Consider the following 13439-nt stretch of genomic DNA (forward strand, 5'->3'; position numbering starts at 1 on the left):
CAATAAGGCTAACACTGTTGTGATTATGGACAAAAGTAATTATTTATCTAAGATGAATATCTTTTAGATGATGACAACATATTTTAAATTCAGTAAGAATCCCCTAAAAGCAGTTGATTCCCATATACTTATTATTAAAGCAGATAAAGCTAACACTGTTGTGAATATGGACAAAAGTATTTATCTAAAATGAATATCTTTCAAATGATAACACAACATATTTTGAATTCAGTAAAAATCCCCTAGAAGCAGTTAATTCCCATTTCAATAAAGAACTGAAGCTGTTGTTGAAAGGCAATGATTCTCTTATCAAATGTTTATCATCTTTGTCCCCTTCATTGTCATATATGTATGGGCTTATCAGAACACATAAAATTTTCCAGGAAGACCTATAGTGAGTTCAGTAGGCTCCATCACATATAAATTGAAAAAATGGTTAGTTTCTTTATTAAGCCCTTTAGTGGGTAAGATATAAAATTCTAATATCATGAACAATGTAGATTTACTTAACAAGCTTAACAATATCAATGTTGATTTTTATTTCAAACTTATCAAACTTATTATGTTTCTTCACTATTTACAAAAGTTCCAGTTGATGACCTTTTAGAATATTTATTTGATGTTTTGGATGATATTCATTAACCTGTTTCTAAGTCTGTTCTCACTGAACTGATATAATTGTGTATAAAGACTGTATTTCAATTCAAATAATTGTATAGAGTTGAGCCCAAACTTCCCTTTCACACGAGGAATCTTTACGTTCTCCCTTATGATAATAATTTTACTTTATTTCCCATGTTGCTTAAATCCTTTAATGTAAATGTTGCCTTCAGCAACAATAATACTATAAAGAATATCTTAATCAGGAATTCACCAGAAAATTCTCGTTGCATCTATAAAGTGCCATGTAGAAATTGTGATAAATTTTATGTTGGGCAGACTGGTAAGGATCTTTCTGTTAGACTTAAGCAACATAAATATAGTATAAAAACGGGACAAGAATCGAATGCCTTGTTTAATCACGTTAAAAACTATGATCATTGTATCAATTGACTGGAATAATGCCATCTCAGTTCTTAACTCTAACTCTATTACCACGAGAAATATCATTGAATCTTCTATTATTAAATACACAAAGAATTATAATGTTAATATTAGTGATGGTTTATACAAATTGGATAGATTCATTGTTGATAGAATTTGTAAAATGATGAGTTTATGATACGCTCGTTGCCTGTCTCGGACAATCGCATGTTTACCAAATGGCGTCATAGCTACGTCTCTTCGATGTATATCAACTGACTGTTATATTTCACTCTTGTGTCTCCCCTGATGATGTGATTATTACACGAAATGACGTTCATTACCAAACTGAAACCATGACCGCTGACTATAATCTTCCTCAGAATATATATATATATATATATATATATATATATATATATATATATATATATATATATATATATATATATATATTATCCCTGGGGATGGGGAGAAAGAATACTTTCCACGTATTCCCTGCGTGTCGTAGAAGGCGACTAAAAGGGGAGGGAGCGGGGGGGCTGGAAATCCTCCCCTTTTTTTTTTTCTTTTTTAAATTTTCCAGAAGAAACAGAGAAGAGGGCCAGGTGAGGATATTCCCTCAGAGGCCCATTCCTCAGTTCTTAACGCTACCTTGCTAACGCGGGAAATGGCGAATAGTTTGAAATATATATATATATATACATATATATATATATATATATATATATATATATATATATATATATATATATCATCCCTGGGGATAGGGGAAAAAGAATACTTGCCACGTGTCGTAGAAGGCGACTAAAAGGGGAGGGAGCGGGGGGCTGGAAATCCTCCCCTCTCGTTTTTTTTTTCTTTTTAATTTACCAAAAGAAGGAACAGAGAAAGGGGCCAAGTGAGGATATTCCCTCAAAGGCTCAGTCCTCTGTTCTTAACGCTACCTCGTTAACGCGGGAAATGGCGAATAGTATGTAAAAAAAAAAATTATATATATATATATATATATATATATATATATATATATATATATATATATATATATATATATTATTTATTTATTTATTCATTTATCTATCTATTTATTTATATGTCTACTTATTTATTCATTTATATATGTTATTTTTTTATACTATTCGCCATTTCCCACGTTAGCAAGGTAGCGTTAAGAACAGAGGACTGAGCCTTCGAGGGAATATCCTCACTTGGCCCCCTCCTCTGTTCCTTCATTAGGAAAACCAAAAACGAGAGGGGAGGATTTCCAGCCCCCCGCTCCCTTCCCTTTTAGTCGCCTTCTACGACACGCAGGGAATACGTGGGAAGTATTCCTTCTCCCCTATCCCCACTCAGCGGTCATGGTTTCAGTTTGGTATTGAACGTCATTATTTACTCAACACTTACTCAGGCTGTGACCTGAGTAGAGGTTGTGGGAGGAATGTGTGAATAGTTATATAATATAGAGCTTCATTTCTTATGGGTAAGGAATAGTGTGATTGTTGTTTTTCATGGTAAAGTTCATGAATGCCATATATTCTAAAACTATCTGGATGAATGTCTTCCACTTGAGATGGTCTGCGAGGCTTCTTTACATGGATGGACTGGGATGTATTTGCCTGAGCGTCCGGCTCCAAATAAGAAGACTGATTGTAGTTATTCTGTCCCTGATACTAGGAAGACCAAGCTCTTGAATCATGTTTAAAATCTTTGTTGTTCTGGCGCACACAAGAATTATTTTTAAACCTTTTGTATTTCATCAAGGCTTCCGAGCCTTCTCTCAGGCGTTAGGGCAAGCAGAGGTGCAGCATATCCTATCACAGAACGGATGTAAGCAATGTATATCATGTTAACTGTTCTGACATTGGTTCCACACTGACGCTTGTGGCCAGCCACTGCTCTGAGTGCCCTAAGCCCCTCACTACATTAGTGGTTAAGTCTCGTTACAAGAGCTCCACGTATTGGTACCTCTAACCAGGATACCGGTACCTTTATATATATGATCAGTCTGGGACACACATTATGTAACCGAATCTCTTTGATGACGCACCCCTTATTTTAGGAGGACGTGTGTTGAGGACTTTGGTTTTGTCAGCAGAGATGAGAAGACCTAACCTTTCACAGGTATCTGTTACTTGGTTGAGTATAGTGAGTGTATTGTTATACTCAGAGGTGTTAATTGTAATATCGTCGGCACAACTGAGTAAATTGTGTTCGGTATTCATGGGCACGGACTGAAAAAGCTTTAAGTAGAACATCGAACAAATTGGGGGCTAAGCACACCACGCTGTGGAGTACCAAATTCAAACTCTTTATTTTCACTCCCGTGTCCCTGAAACAGAACAGACGACTTTCTGTTAAACAGGTAACCAGACATCCATCGCTAAAGCCAATCACCGATATCCATTTTAGCAAGTTCATACAAGATTACGTTTCGATTGGCTGTGTCAAAAGTAGCTTTTAGGTCAAGAAAGGTGGTGAGGCAGTGATGCACGCTGCTGTGCATAAAACCATATAGGTTGGGAGTCCAATGCTCTCTAGTTCTATATGGAAGACGACTAATAACCATCCTTTCTTAGGTTTTACATAAGTTATCCAAGTGATAATACGGTGAGTGGTGAAAGAACGAGTGGTGATAGAGCGAGAGTAGTGATGGAGTGAGGGTGGCGATGGAGTGAGAATGGTGATGGAGTGAGGATAATGATGAAGCAAGAGTGGTAATGGAGAGAGAGAGAGAGAGAGAGAGAGAGAGAGAGAGAGAGAGAGAGAGAGAGAGAGAGAGAGAGAGAGTAGTGATGGAGCGAGGGTGGTGATGGCGTGAGATTGGTGATGGGGTGAGAGTAGAGATGGAGCGAGAGCGGTAATGGAATGAAAGTGGTGAAAGAGCAAATGGTGATGGAGTGAGAGTTGTGAAAGTGAGTGGTGATGGAGCGAAAGGAGTGATGGAGCGAGAGGGGTGATGGAGTGAGGGTGGTGATGGAGGAAAAGTGATGATGGAGCTAGAGTGGTGAAACTGAGTGGCGATGGAGTGAGGATGGTGATGGAGCGAGAGTGGTGAAAGAGCGAGCGTTGATGGAGCGAGAATAGTGATGAGGCGAGTGCTGATAGAGCGAGCGTAGCGACAGAGCAAGGGTGGTGGTGGAATGAAGGTGGTGATGGAGCGAGAGTGGTGATGGAGCGATAGTAGTGATAGAGCGAGAGTGGTGATGGAGCGAGGGTGGTGATGGAGTGAGAGTGCTGAAAGAGCGAGAGTGCTGATGGAGCGAGAGTAGTGTTGGAGCGAGAGTAGTGATGGAGCGAGAGTGGTGATGAAGCGAGATTAGTGATGGAACGAGGGTGGTGATGGAGTGAGAGTGGTGAAAGAGCGCGAGTGGAGATGTAGTGAGAGTGGTGATGGACTAAGAGTGATGATGGAGTGAGGGTGATGATGGAGCGAGAGTAGTGATGGAGTTAGAGTAGTGATGGAGCGAGAGTGGTGATGGAGTGAGAGTGGTGAAAGAGCGAGTGGTGATGGAGTGAGAGTGGTGAAAGAGCGACAGTGGTGATGTAGTGAGAGTGGTGATATAGTGAGAGTAGTGATAGAGCGAGGGTGGTGATGGAGCGAGAGTAGTGATGGAGTGAGAGTAGTGATGGAGCGAGGGTGGTGGATTGTGAGTGGTGAAAGAGCTAGTGGTGATGGAGTGAGAGTGGTGGTGGAGCGAGTGGTGGTGGAGCGAGAGTGGTGAAAGTGAGTGGTGATGGAGCGAGAGTAGTGATGAAGCGAAAGTGGTGATGGAGTGAGGGTGGTGATGGAGCGCGAGTAGTGATGGAGCGAGAGTAGTGATGGAGCAAGAATGGTGGTGGAGTGAGGGTGGTGATAGAGCGGGAGTAGTGATGGAGCGAGAGTGGTGAAAGTGAGTGGTGATGGAGTAAGAGTGGTGAAAGAGCGAGAGTGGTGATGGAGCGAGAGTAGTGATGGAACGAGGGTGGTGATGGAGAGAATGGTGATGGAATGAGAGTGGTGAAAGAGCGAGAGTGAAGATGTAGTGAGAGTGGTGAGGGAATGAGGGTGATGATGGAGCGAGAGTAGTGATGGAGAGAGTGGTGATGGAGTGAGAGGTGAAAGAGCTGGTGGTGATGGAGTGAGAGTTGTGATAGATTGAGAGTGGTGAAAGAGCGACAGTGGTGATGTAGTGAGAGTGGTGATATAGTGAGAGTAGTGATGGAGCGATGGTGGTGATGGAGCGAGAGTAGTGATGGAGTGAGAGTAGTGATGGAGCGAGGGTGGTAGAGTGAGTGGTGAAAGAGCGAGTGGTGATAGAGCGAGTGGTGAAAGTGAGTGGTGATGGAGCGAGAGTAGTGATAGAGCGAGAATGGTGATAGAGTGTGGGTCTTGATGGAGTGAGGGGTGGTAATGGAGCGCGAGTAGTGATGGAGCGAGACTAGTGATGGAGCAAGAATGGTGATGGAGTGAGGATGGTGATAGAGCAGGAGTAGTGATGGAGCAAGAGTGGTGAGAGTGGTGATGGAGCTAGAGTGGTGAAAGTGAGTGGTGATGGAGAGAGAGTAGTGATGGAGCATGAGTGATGATAGAGTGAGGGTGGTGATAGAACGCGAGTGGTGGAGCGAGAATAGTGATGGAGTGAGGCTGGTGATGGCGCAAGGATGCTGATGGAGCGCGAGTAGGGATGGAGTGAGGGAGCTGATGGAGTGAGGGTGGTGATGGAGGGAGGATGGTAATGGAGAGAGTGATAATGGAGTGAGGGCGGTAATGGAGGGCGAATAGTGATGGAGCAAGGGTAGTGATGGGGTGAAAGTGGTGATGGAGCAAGGGTGGTGTTGGAGTTAGGGTTGTGATGAAGCGAAGAGTAGTGATGGAGTGAGGGTGGTGATGGAGCGACTGATAATGGAGTGAGGGCGATGATGGAGGGCGAGTAGTGATGGAGCAAGGGTAGTGATGGAGCGAGAGTGGGGATGGAGCAAGGGTAGTGATGGAGCGAGAGTGGTGATGGAGCAAGGGTAGTGATGGAGTGAGGGTTGTGAAGGAGCGAAGAGTAGTGATGGAGAGTGATGTTGCCATCCAGGGTTGTCACGTGATCGGTAGTGTTGCCATGCAGGTTTTTTTTACATGAACGTCAGTGTTGCCATCCAAGGTTAACACGTGTTTACACGATCAATATTATAGGCTAATATTGCCCAATACCCAGATTGCACAATATTGCCCGCCATACATGAGCCACATCGAGCAAGTATTGCCCAATATTGATCAATATTGCCAGCCATACGTCGGAATGGAAACGCTTGTTGACTTGCATCGACGAGTCCAGGCAGGCTGGAATGTACGACTGTATTGCCGAGTTAAGAGATGTAGCAGCTGTGTGTGTGTGAATAGCAATGAAAATCCCAGTGATTTCCTGTGACAACTTCAAATGTCTTACCCACCCACCGTTCTGGCATCAATGGCATCGGTCCTTTCTCAATGAGGAATCATAGCGACTCAGAGGTTCACTACTGTAGGTTGCTTTGTTTACTTCCTACCAGGCTGCCAAGGCATATACATACGTACATACTGACGCAGCGGGACTGGGATCAGGGTACACTGAAATGCCCAGGACACTGAGTGAAGCTCCAGATACAGTTATAGACGGGGACACTCAGCAAAACGGGAGGGGCTCAGAAGAAGCCGGAGGTTCGGAGGACGATGAAGCAAGACCGGTGGACTCCACCACAGAGTGGATGACACCGGAGGTGATAAGATTGGTTCACCAGGAGCTCGCTCGACTGACGTAAAACTTTGATTACCTTTGGACCAGATGAAGAACACTTCGTCCAGTAAAGAGCAAAGGTCAAAGACAGAAGAAGTGCTCATGAAAGGGTCTGAAGAGGCAGTAGAACTACCGGATACAACCTCTGTGTTGTAATGAAGGAAAGGACGGAAAGGGATGATTATAATCACTTATACATGAATGGACGACCAATAACAATTACGTTTGATTTGGATTGATTCATCCTGGAGTACCACGACAAGCTAGGAAATTCAAAAGTAAGACAAAACTGAGTAAGGTATCCATGAAGCGTGATAACCTAAAGGAAAAGACGGTAAGAAAAAAACAGTATATTTAGAAATCAAAACGAAAGATACCAAATGATACAAGAGGACAGACCACCCCCCACCAGCACCGCAGGGAGGTCGGTAGAATGTGTTGGACGATGGTGAGGGTAAACTGATGGTCCTGTACACTATGCTGAGGGATTAGTTAATACTTAGTAAAGTATCTGCTCCAGTTTCCTTGTCCAAGTGAAGGTTGTAGCCTAACACGACCTGCGCACAACACCAACTGAAGAAGTTCTTGACTGTATCTGAGGAAGAGCTTCCCCTCAGGCGATCATAGATTCCATCGTCTTCTATATGTTTAAAAGAATCTCCTCAACAACACATTCGAGTAATGATTTTTAAGCGACGAGTCAAATTATCATTCTTTAATGACGCTTGTTACGTCGGCCATCAAGTGAATACTGTAGGTGGGAGAGAGGAAAATAATGGAGGGACAAAAGGAATATTCATGAAGCATAGTTAGTGTAACATATACAACTTTTCTTTCCTATTGGAGTGGTATGCCACAGCCTAAGTACTTCGCCCAAGTCACATCTGTCATCCTCAAGTTGAAGGTCCTGGCAAACACACTGGCAAGTGATAGCGAGAGAGTTGGTCGTTATCTACATACTCCTCAGCTTTTATTATCAAGATAAAACCCAATGCTGCATGATAATCATAGATTTTTTTTTTTTTTTAACCCAGTTAAGTCACTGAGTATGTAGTTGAATCTCGTTTTTCACACAGATCACGTTAATACACGAGACAATTGTTTCCTACAGATAAAATACCTTCCATTGCTCCGTGAATCTTTAAACTCTCGATGAAGAATGACTACAAGATTGTCACACCCGCTGATGATATCCGGACGGTGTTAGAGTGAATGGAATCTTGGAGAAAATGACAAATATATGAACTAGGTGTCCTTTTGTCGTGCTCAAGGGTCATAACGTCATGCTCAAGGGTCATAACGTCATGCTCAAGGGTCGTACCGTCGTACCCTAGGGTCGCACCGTCATGCTCAAGGGTCGTAACGTCATGCTCAAGGGTCGTACCGTCGCACCCTAGGGTCGTACCGTCATGTTCAAGGGTCATAACGTCATGCTCAAGGGTCGTACCGTCGTACCCTAGGGTCGTACCGTCATGCTCAAGGGTCATAACGTCATGCTCAAGGGTCGTACCGTCGTACCCTAGGGTCGTACCGTCATGTTCAAGGGTCGTAACGTCATGCTCAAGGGTCGTAGCGCCGTCTTTAAGAAATTCATATTATGCTGTTACGTTTTCGTTGCAATCTGTTTTAACAGTTTATTGACTGGATTCTCTTTATTGTAACACTGCAGTACAGCAGACTGGTCAGTAATGTGACCCTATGATATAGGTTATGCCAGTGATGTGACCTTATCGTACACGTTATGCCAGTGATGTGACCTTATGGTACAAGTTATGCCACTGATGTGACCTTATGTACAGGTTATGTCACTGATGTGACATGGTGCACGTTATGCCGGTGATGTGACCTTATGGTACAGGTTATGCCACTAATGTGACCTTATGGTAAACGTTATGCAAGTGATGTGACCTTATGGTACAGGTTATGCCACTAATGTGACCTTATGGTACACGTTATGCCACTAAAGTGACCTTATGGTACAGGTTATGCCACTAATGTGACCTTATGGTACACGTTATGCCACTAAAGTGACCTTATGGTACAGGTTATGCCACTAATGTGACCTTATGGTACACGTTATGCCACTAATGTGACCTTATGGTACAGGTTATGCCACTAATGTGACCTTATGGTACACGTTATGCCACTAATGTGACCTTATGGTACAGGTTATTCCAGTGATGTGACCTTACGGTATACGTAATACCACCAATGTAACCTTATGGTACAGGTTATGCTGTTGATGTGACCTTATGATACAGGTTATGCCACTGATGTGACCTTATGGTATACTTCATGCCAGTGGTGTGACCTTATGGTACACATTGTACCAGTGATGACCAGAGATTCGTAATCAGCATGCCTGAAAGCATCTATCCTGATCAGAAAATCCATTTTGTTCAGATTTTCAACTTCTTCAAACTTTAATGAAAGTCTGGGTATAGATGTTATTTTACATGCTGATTAAGTGTTTCGAGTCAAATGACTGCATTTCTTATTACTAATGCCTTTAATCAACCCTTAGTTTAATTATGATAAAATTAGTATGCTAATTACTCAACTAATTACATGAATTTTTGGGTTTTGACTTCAGATTCATATTCAGCATACCTAAAAGCATCTATCCTGAAATTCTGAAGAAAATCCATTTTTTGAAAAAAAAAAAAAAAAATCAAGAAAAATCCAAGCCTTACATTTTGCTCAGATTTTAAGTTTTTTCTTGATTATTTAAAAAAAATTATTTTCTTGAGAATTTCAGGATAGATGCTTTTCGATATGCTGAATACGCGTCTTTGGTCAAAAGCTGAAAATTCGTGTAATTAGTCGAGTAATTAGTATATTAATATTATCATAATTAATCCAAGGGGTAATTAAAGGCATTCATAATGCGAAATGCAGTCATTTGACTCGAAATACTTAATCAGCATGTAAAATACCATCTATACCCAGATTTTAATGAAAATCTGAAGGTGAAAATTTGAGCAAAATGCCTTGGATTTTTCTTTATTTTTTTTTTTCAAAAATTGGATTTTCATGAGAATTTCAGGATAGATGCTTTCAGGTATGTTGAATACGAATCTGTAGTCAAAACCCAAAAATTCGTGTAATAACTCGAGTAATTAGCATACTAGTTTTATCATGATTAAGCTAAGGGGTAATTAAAGGAATTAGTAATGCGAAATGCAGGCATTTGACTAAAGATATTTAATCAGCATGTAAAATAACATCTATATCCAAATTTTCATTAAAATCTGAAGAAGCTGAAAATCTGAGCAAAATGCAAGGTATAACAGGTTTTTCTTTGGATTTTTCTTGATTTTTTCAAAAAATGGATTTTTTTTTTAGAATTTCAGGATAGATGCTTTCAGGTATGCTGAATACGAATCTGTGGTCAAAACCCAAAAATTCGTGTAATTAGTCGAGTAATTAGCATATTGATTTTATTATGATTAATCTAAGGGGTAATTAAAGGCATTAATAATGCGAAATGCAGTATTTTGACTCGAAATACTTAATCATCATGTAAAATAACATCTATACCCAGATTTTTATTGAAATCTGAAGAAGTTAAAAATCTGAGCACGTTATGCCAATGATGTGACCTTATGGTACACGTTATGCCAATGATGTGACCTTATGGTATACGTTATGCCAGTGATGTGACCTTATGGTACACATCATCTCAGTGCTGTGGTCTCATGGTATACGCCAAATCACCTTATTGGCACATTATATGCTAATGATGTGTTCTTCCAACACCTAAGTTGCTAATGATGCGACATTTCGATACGAGAGTTGGCGGGCAAACTATCGCGTTGGCAGCAACATGACCGTGTGAAATCATTGCGTAGCCAGCAATACGCTTCCACAAATCACTTGGGTTGCCTTGCCAGCCACCTCCACCTCACTTATATTTGATTACTAATTCCCATCTGTCTGTACTCAGACCTCCTGTATTTTGCACACACACACACACACACACACACACACACACACACTTATATATGAGAGAGAGAGAGAGAGAGAGAGAGAGAGAGAGAGAGAGAGAGAGAGAGAGAGAGAGAGAGTGTTAGTTGTTGTCAGATGTACGAGGAGGTAAGAAATTTATTTGGTCCGGTAAACACCTCCATGTGATAGATCAAGCGTTTATACAGTACCATAGGAATCATGGGGGAACGACCGACCACTACCAGGTCGCCGGGATGGAAGTCCTCCTCTCTCGTAGGGACTTGTCAACCAATAGCCCAAAGCTTCCCCCCCCCCCACTCCCCCCCACAGCAGTGGGCGCAGCGGAACCAGAAGTCGAACAGGAAGTATGATGTGGCAATGTGAACGTGGCTAGTGCGCGGGTGGACATCTGCACGCAGACTTGGAACCCAACCCAACCCATCCACCAGGGAAACTGTTGAACCCAACCCATCCACCAGGGAAACTGCTGAACCCAACCCATCCACAGGGAGACCATTAAGCCCAGTCCACCCACCACGGAAGCCACATAACCCAACCCACCCACCATAGAAGCCATTAAGCGCAACCCACCGAACAAGGAAGCCATTTAGCCTAAGTCTCCCAACAGGGAGGGCATTAAACCCAACCCATCCACTACGGAAGCCACTGCACCGAACCCACATACCAGGGAAGCCATCGAGCCCAACCCACCCACCAGGTAATCCTTTACAAAAACAGGCGACTCCCCCCCCCTCCCTCCACCCCAAGCCAATTACACTTGACTCTGGTTCATGAGTACGTAAATGAGGCCCTCGCGCATCTCACTTGGTTGTGCGGAGGAGGGTTGGGTGTATTGGAAATGAGATGTTTGAGGACAATACGTGGTGGTGTGAGGTGGTTTGATCGAGTAAGTAATGAAAGAGTAAGAGAGATGTGTAGTAATAAAAAGTGTGGTTGAGAGAGCAGAAGAGTGTGTATTGAAATGGTCTGGTCACATGGAGAGAATGAGTGAGGTAAGATTGACCAAGAGGATATATGGTCGGTGTCCTTGCGTGACGGTGGAGGGAAGGAACGAACACTATAGGAAACAATGAACGACCCTCTGGGTAGGATAAGTGAATAACCTCTCAGTAAACCCAGACGAAGGAGAGAGGAAAACCTTTATGTTTTTTATGTTTTGTCTGGATGACAAGAGTGTGTAAGTATAACAAGGAACTCGCTGGCGTAATCTAGCCACAAATGTGAGACCGCAGACAAACCGTTGCAGCTGCTGACCCAGACACAACACGACACTGAGCCAAGGAACACATCCTAAGTGTTTACCATAAGAGCCAACAAAATAGCAGCTCCATTTTACCTTTCGGGAAAAGAATGAAATACATCTAGTATTGAGCACTTCAGACTAGTTCAGAACATCAAACTGAAGAGACAACCAAAATGCAGATTGAAAATGTTAACCTGTCTTTCTAAGGCAGAATTACAGAGTAGTTGCCCTTAAGTCTTAAAATGAAGAATTAAAAAGGTAAATTCTCTAGTGATGAACTGTATGCGAATTACTAGACAATTATCAAAATGTGTTGCAACCTGGTAGGATCATCAGCGTGAGCCTCCTCTTGCAGAAGTAACTGTACTGGTATTACCATAATCTAAATCGTGTCTAACCCAGTTTTAACCCATATCAGATCGGTAAGATTCCGTTTGTCTGTGTCAAGTGAATGAAAATGGTTTCAGTTAATGCAAACGTGAGATTAGCTTATATTTTCTTATATTACTAAATCTAGACATAAATAAAAAATGTCTACATAATGGTAATCGTTCCATACATTACTTCACTATCAGGCACACACCTCATGACATAATTCAGTACACAGTGTTGACAGAAATTGATAGTGAGGATGAGGTATAAACGAAAAGATTCATGCTTCCGGTGAAGGTTAGGTTGGCGCATGATTCATGAGGTGGCAGGTGACTCACCGCCTCGAGTCATGTGATGTGCTGCCCGGACCTCCCGCCTCACATGTTACCCTTGCCGCCAACGCATCCTGTGTGACGCGTGGATGGTGTGCCGGCGTCGACCAATAGCAACTCTCAAACAGGTGGAGTGACCAAGCCTCAGACCAATCATAAACGCGTACTTGTCTCTTCTGTTTTAGAATTCAATTGTAAACGTGGAACGTAACAGGGTTAAATATCCCGCGCAAATTCCTTCACTGTTTGTGTTCTCGACGTGCCACTGCCGCCCAGTCCATGGGATAATTTTCCAGAACCATGTTGACCATCTGAAGAGTAATCCAAGCCCGTTCTCTCCGAAAGCATGAGACTTTATTCTCACTTATTACACTACGCGAGTGAAATTCTTCATGAATTGTGTTGGGATGAAAGCAACACCCAGTCGTTTTGCCAGCTTGTCGGGCAACGACTCTAGTTGCAAACCCCCACCAATGCGCATTGTATTGAGAAGGGCAACATTGAATGTTGTTGTGTATGTAGTTCATATGTTTTATAATGTATAGATGATTTATTATGATTAACAGTAGACTGTTTGACATTTTTCATGAAGGACAGGTTGGGAGGAGGGAACTATCACTAAGCAGATATAGTTTAGGAAAAGAAAAATCCAATCGTCATGTAAAGAATAAGGTTTGCCAACTCTTTAATCTACAACGTTCAAACTTGGCTCAAAGAGAAACAAGTACGTGGAGGATGGCGGAGGGAAGGACATGTCTA

General features: G+C 42.2%; 1 protein-coding gene across 1 annotated transcript in view; it reads left to right on the top strand.

The window, feature by feature from the left end:
- The window catches only part of LOC139749831 (uncharacterized), a 275451-nt gene that overhangs the window by 145291 nt on the left and 116721 nt on the right, over window positions 1-13439 (top strand). The window lies entirely within an intron of this gene.

This window comes from Panulirus ornatus, chromosome 1 (genome assembly GCF_036320965.1).
Source record: "Panulirus ornatus isolate Po-2019 chromosome 1, ASM3632096v1, whole genome shotgun sequence".
NCBI lineage: Eukaryota > Metazoa > Arthropoda > Malacostraca > Decapoda > Palinuridae > Panulirus > Panulirus ornatus.